This window comes from Nicotiana attenuata, unplaced genomic scaffold, assembly GCF_001879085.1.
Source record: "Nicotiana attenuata strain UT unplaced genomic scaffold, NIATTr2, whole genome shotgun sequence".
Lineage (NCBI taxonomy): Eukaryota > Viridiplantae > Streptophyta > Magnoliopsida > Solanales > Solanaceae > Nicotiana > Nicotiana attenuata.
The window spans coordinates 112,565-118,091 of NW_017671394.1; the positions used below are offsets into that span (position 1 = coordinate 112,565).

The following is a 5,527-nucleotide window of genomic DNA, read 5'->3' on the forward strand; positions in this document are numbered from 1 at the left end:
AAAAAAGGGGGGGGGGGGGGGAACAATCAAGGCAGATGGAACAACAATCAAGGCAACCGGGGATCGGAATTTCAAAGGCCCCCGATGTACAAACAACCGAGCAACCGCCTCCTTATCCTTCCCATGGTTCAAGTTCTTCAAACAATGAGATAGGGCGTATTGAAAATATTTTCAAGCAAATGATGGAAAAGAATGCCGATTTGGATACCCAACTTGCTCACACAATGCATCAATTCGCAACCTAGAAGTTCAAATGAGGTAAATCTCTCAAGCTCTAAATTCTCGTCTTATGGGGGCACTACCAAGTGACACGGTAGTAAACCCAAAGAGTGGAAACAACACGGGGCATGCCATGGCCGTTACCACAAGAAGTGGAAGAGGGGGGAATGCACCCACCTCAAGTCAAAGGCAACTTGTTGATGATGATCGAGTGATGCAAGAAGAGGAGATCTCAAACAATGTGGTGAACCTAATGATGAAGTTCAGATTGACATTGATGATAGTGTGGAAGAGACTCAAGATGAGGTAAACCAGTCTAGGGAACACATTATTGACATACCCGAGCCGGTAGAGCAAAAAGCTAAGGCACCATTGCCTAAGCCTCCACCTCCATACCCTCAAAGACTTGCCAAGCAAAATGGTGATAATCAATTCAAGAAGTTCATTCAAATGATGAAGAGTCTCTCAATCAATGTGCCATTAGTTGAAGCTTTGGAACAAATGTCCGGTTATGCAAAGTTTATGAAGGATCTTGTGACAAAGAAGCGGTCAATGAATTTTGAAACCATCAAAGTCACTCGTCAAGTGAGTGCAATTGTGCATTCAATGGCTCCTAAGTTGGAGGATCCCGGTGCTTTCACGATTCCTTGTACAATTGGAAGTGCCGAGTTTGCTAAAACTCTTTGCGATCTTGGGGCAAGTATCAATTTGATGCGCTATTTGTTTTTCAAGACTTTGGGAATTGGGAAACCAAGACCCACCTCTATGAGATTGCAAATAGCCGACCGTACTATGAAGAGACCCTTGGGAGTGATTGAAGATGTTTTGGTTTGTGTTGATAAATTCATTCTTCCGGCGGATTTTGTCATTCTAGATTGTGAGGTTGATTATCAAGTGCCGATTATTCTTGGGCGAACTTTCCTTGCTACGAGGAAGGCTCTTTGTGATGTTGAAGCCAGATAGCTTACCTTCCGGGTTGGTGATGAAAAAGTGGTATTTCATGTGGGTAATTCCACGCGGCAACCAAATAGCAATGAGGTGCGTTCTTTGTGGACTTGTTGACCAATGTTATTGTTGATGAAACAACTACTACAATCAATATTGGTGATATGTTGGAGGCTGTCTTGCTCAACTTTGATGATGACGAGATGGATGGCTTCATGTAATATGTGAACTCTTTGCAAGGAATGGGGTCGTACAATTGTGCACACCGGAAATTATCCTTGGATCTTGAAAATAGGACAAGTACTCCTACAAAGCCTTCTATTGAAGAGCCTCCGACCTTGAAGTTGTATCCATTGTCTCCACATCTTCGGTATGAATTTCTTAGTCCTTGTCCTACTTTACTGGTTATTCTTTCCTCTTGTTTGACTAACGTGCATGTAGATTCCACATTGGAGGTGCTACAAAAGAGGAAGAAGTCTATTGGGTGGACCTTGGCGGATATTCGGGGGATAAGCCCCGCCTTTTGCATGCATAAGATCAAATTGGAGGATGTGTTACATCCCGTATTTTCATATTAGGATAAGTCGTAGTAATCCATATGAGCTTGAAGGGATTAAGACTTTCATGAGGTTATAAAGATTTATGACTATGTCATTGTAAGACCCCGTAAGTTTAACAACCTTGATATCGCTATGTATATAGTGATATGGTATTTTGACTGAAATATTTTTGTAAAACAGTTTGGAAAAAATAATTTTATATAGCTATTGATATTGCTACTTTCAATTATACACATAATATGAGAAAGTTTATGAGATTTTCTTTATTGTAAAGATAAAAATTATTTTCTCACAAGAAAAGAAGGTTATCTTTTTACCATTTTAAGAATTACACATACGAATTTTTTTACTATTTATATGAGATTCGGAAAATAAGAAGTTGAGAAAATATATGTATTTTTACATGGATGTTTTAATGAAATAATAGTGTATGTATTGATTTTATATGGTACCCCATGACCACGATAATAGGGTACGTAAAGTGTATTAAAAATGAGTAGTATATTAAGTAATTTGAGATAATTCTTAATTATGTGGGTAATTTGTTAATTATTTATTAATGGGAGATCAACTATTTAAATAAGGAATGGGTGGATAAGACTAACCCTCCCCCCTCCCCCCCCCCCCCCCACCGTGACAACACCCCTCCAATCCCATGTATGACTTTTAAGTCATTAATCTAGGTGGCAAGACTAGAGATGTGAATTGGACAAGTCTTATAACCTAAGTCATATATATCATTTTAGAAGGAGAATCATTATATGTCTTAAAGACATAAGAATCACCTATCCATTAATATGACGTGAAAATTTCAAGGATCTGTAGGAATTCAAATATGATATTCCATAGCGTCTTCAATGCTTCAAGACCCGAGATTTCAGAGCACCTTAATTAACGTGAGATTTTGCAATATTAAGGGAGTACTGTGTAATCTTTCTCGAGAGAATCGACTCACATATGTTAAAGCAATTCCTTCTTTTCTTGTTGGCATGATCCAAGTAATGATACGTAAATGTAATGCTATTTCATAAGTGTTTCTACTCTTAGCAGTTAAGGATGTGTACGTTATTCATTCCTGTAAAATGATATTCAAGCATGTCTAAGTATGTTTCTAGTTCCCTATTGGGGCATATGATAAAGACGTTAATGTTTATAATATAGTGACACATGCATCTTCATTTACCACCGAACTACGATCGGTCGGGCAGTCATGCATTTAGCACCGAGCTACGGCCGGTAGGGCAGTTACACATTTACCACCGAGCTACGGCCGGTTGAATAGTTACACATTTACCACCGAGCCACAGCCGGTCGGGCAGCCATGCATTTACCATCGCGCTACGGTCGGTCGGGCAGTTACCACTGATCAGTTAGGCAGTTAATGCCACGAGAATGATGTAATCAGAACTACTATATTGTAGTTTTATTTATATACGAATGAGTTTTATTCTATATGTTACGTCCCTCAGCGGCAAGTCAAAAGTTATAAGTTGACTCTTATCTCTCCCCGAGATAGTATCTTATTATTATTATGTTTCATTTCTGCCTTACATACTCTGTACATTCTTCGTACTGACGTCCCTTTTCCTGGGGCGCTGTGTTTTATGCCACGCAGGTGTAGATAGGCGAGGTGAGGACCATCTACTGTAGGCTGCCTCCAGATATCAGCTTTTGGTTGGTGAGCTTCACATCTTCCTGGAGTATTGCTGAGTCATGTTCTATATATGTTACTTTGTTTAATGAGGATGTCGGGGACCCTGTCCCGACTTATATATTATGGTCATGTTTTCTTAGAGGTTTCGCAGACAGTGTCCTGTGTATAGTTTTAGATATGACATGTCAACGGCCTTGTCAGCCCCTATGTATCCATATAAATCTTTTTTTGGATTAGTTATGTAAGTTATGTTCTAATATTGTCAATTATATATATAGAAGTGGCCTACCATGGCCCGTGACGAGACTTATAGGAAAAAAAAGGTATGTGGCGCTCGATTGAGTAGGCACCGGGTGCCAGTCGTGGCCCTCTGATTTGGATCGTGACAAAAGTGGTGTAAGAGCAGTTCTGTCCTAGGGTTGTCTGCAAGCCGTGTCTTGTAGAGTCTTGTTTATAAATGTGTTGTGCACCACGTTGTATAAACAAGAAACTGTAGGGCATTTAGGGACCGGTTACCCTTCCTTCTTGATATTAAATCGTGCTATGGAGCAGAGTCGTAGGGAATAAAGCCCTTGACTTTTGACTTGTTTTATATATACAGCGATGCCTATGACCAGGAAAGCTACAACTACTCAGAAGGGTAAAGTAGTGGCAGATGAGGGCGTGAGTAGAGCACCAATGTCTAGTAAGGGCCAGAGTGTGGCCCTGAGGGGAAGTGTGACACCCTCGCATAGTTCTCCGATTTTGCCAGCACCCGGGAGATTAGGAGGAACCCAGTACCTCCACCTGTTGCTCATGATGAGGATGTGGATATGCGGAGTGCAGTACTGTTGTTGACTAGATTGGTAGCCACTCAAGCTTAGCGTTAGGTAGGTATAGGTGTTGGTTGCGTTGACAGGGCTATTAGCGCAAGAGTTCGAGACTTCATCAACCTGGACACTCCAGTGTTTACCAGATCCAACAAAGATAATGACCCGCAAAACTTTATTGATAGGATGCAGAGGACTTTGAGGGTGATGCATGCATCAGACATTAAGTCAGTAGAGTAGGCCTCTTACCGATTGTGGGATGTTGCGGTTCAGTGGTATGAAACTTGGGAATTGTCTAGACGTACAAATGCATCTCCAGCGGTATGGGAAGAGTTCTCAGGGGCTTTCTTGCGTCATTACTTGCCGGCAGAGATTCGTCAGGCAAGGGTAGACAGGTTTTTGGCTCTTAAACAGGGGAATATGAGTGTGCGGGAGTATAGTCTCCGATTTGATTCCTTGGCGAGGTATGCCCCCTCAATTGTGGCTGAAATGAGTGACCGAGTGCATCGGTTTGTGGTAGGACTTGGGCCACACTTGATTAATGAGTGTTTCACGGCCGCTCTGCTCGATAGTAAGGATATTTCCCGCATCCAGGCTTATGCTCAGAATTTGGAGGATCGGAAACGACAGCAATACGAGAATCATGATGAGGGTCTGCTAAGAAGGCTAGGTCTGCTAGGCAACCTGAGGATTTTCCTAGCGATCCTATGTCACCATATCCTGTTGAAAGTGTCCGACAGTTGCAGAAGCCGTATTATGAGGGATCTGTCTATTCTGAATCAGGTCAGGGCTCGAGAATTTTGGGTTTTCAGAATCAGAGGGATTCAGCGCAGATGAGGGCACCTCCTCCGTGGTGCGGTCAATGCAGTAGAGCTCATTCTGGACAATGTCGTCAGGGATCTAATGTATGCTATACCTGTGGAGACCCTAGCCATTACATGAGGGATTGTCCTATGAATGACAGAAGCGGGATGGTTCAGCCCACCAGATCTATAATAGTCTCCTCCTCTTCAGTATGCCCTCAAGAGCGAGTCCCTCAGGCATCAACTGGTAGAGGTAGAGGCAGGGGTGGAGCATCTAGCTCCGGCGGTAGTCAGAACCGCATATATGCTTTGACAAGTCATCAGGACCCAGAGGCTACATCGGATGATGTGTCAGGTACTGTGACTATGGGTAATGTTCGATCTTATTAACGCAAATTGTCCAGTTATTATGATTAATATAAGAGTGAGTTGGCATTACGTCTGAAGGGTTAAGGGAAACTAAGGCTAGCTTGAAAGCAAAGTAAGAACCCGAGGATAGTGGACTAAGGGAGGAAACAACATATAGTACGAGAGATT

The 5,527-nt window shown here is 42.1% G+C and overlaps 1 long non-coding RNA gene across 1 annotated transcript in view; it reads left to right on the forward strand.

Annotated features, from left to right (window-relative positions):
- LOC109208026 overlaps nt 1-3,684 on the forward strand; it is an 8,142-nt gene extending 4,458 nt beyond the window's left edge. The window contains exon 2 of the long non-coding RNA XR_002065094.1: nt 3,340-3,684. This is a non-coding gene — a long non-coding RNA (uncharacterized LOC109208026). The remainder of the gene's footprint in view (nt 1-3,339) is intronic.
- Nucleotides 3,685-5,527: the final 1,843 nt, after the last annotated feature.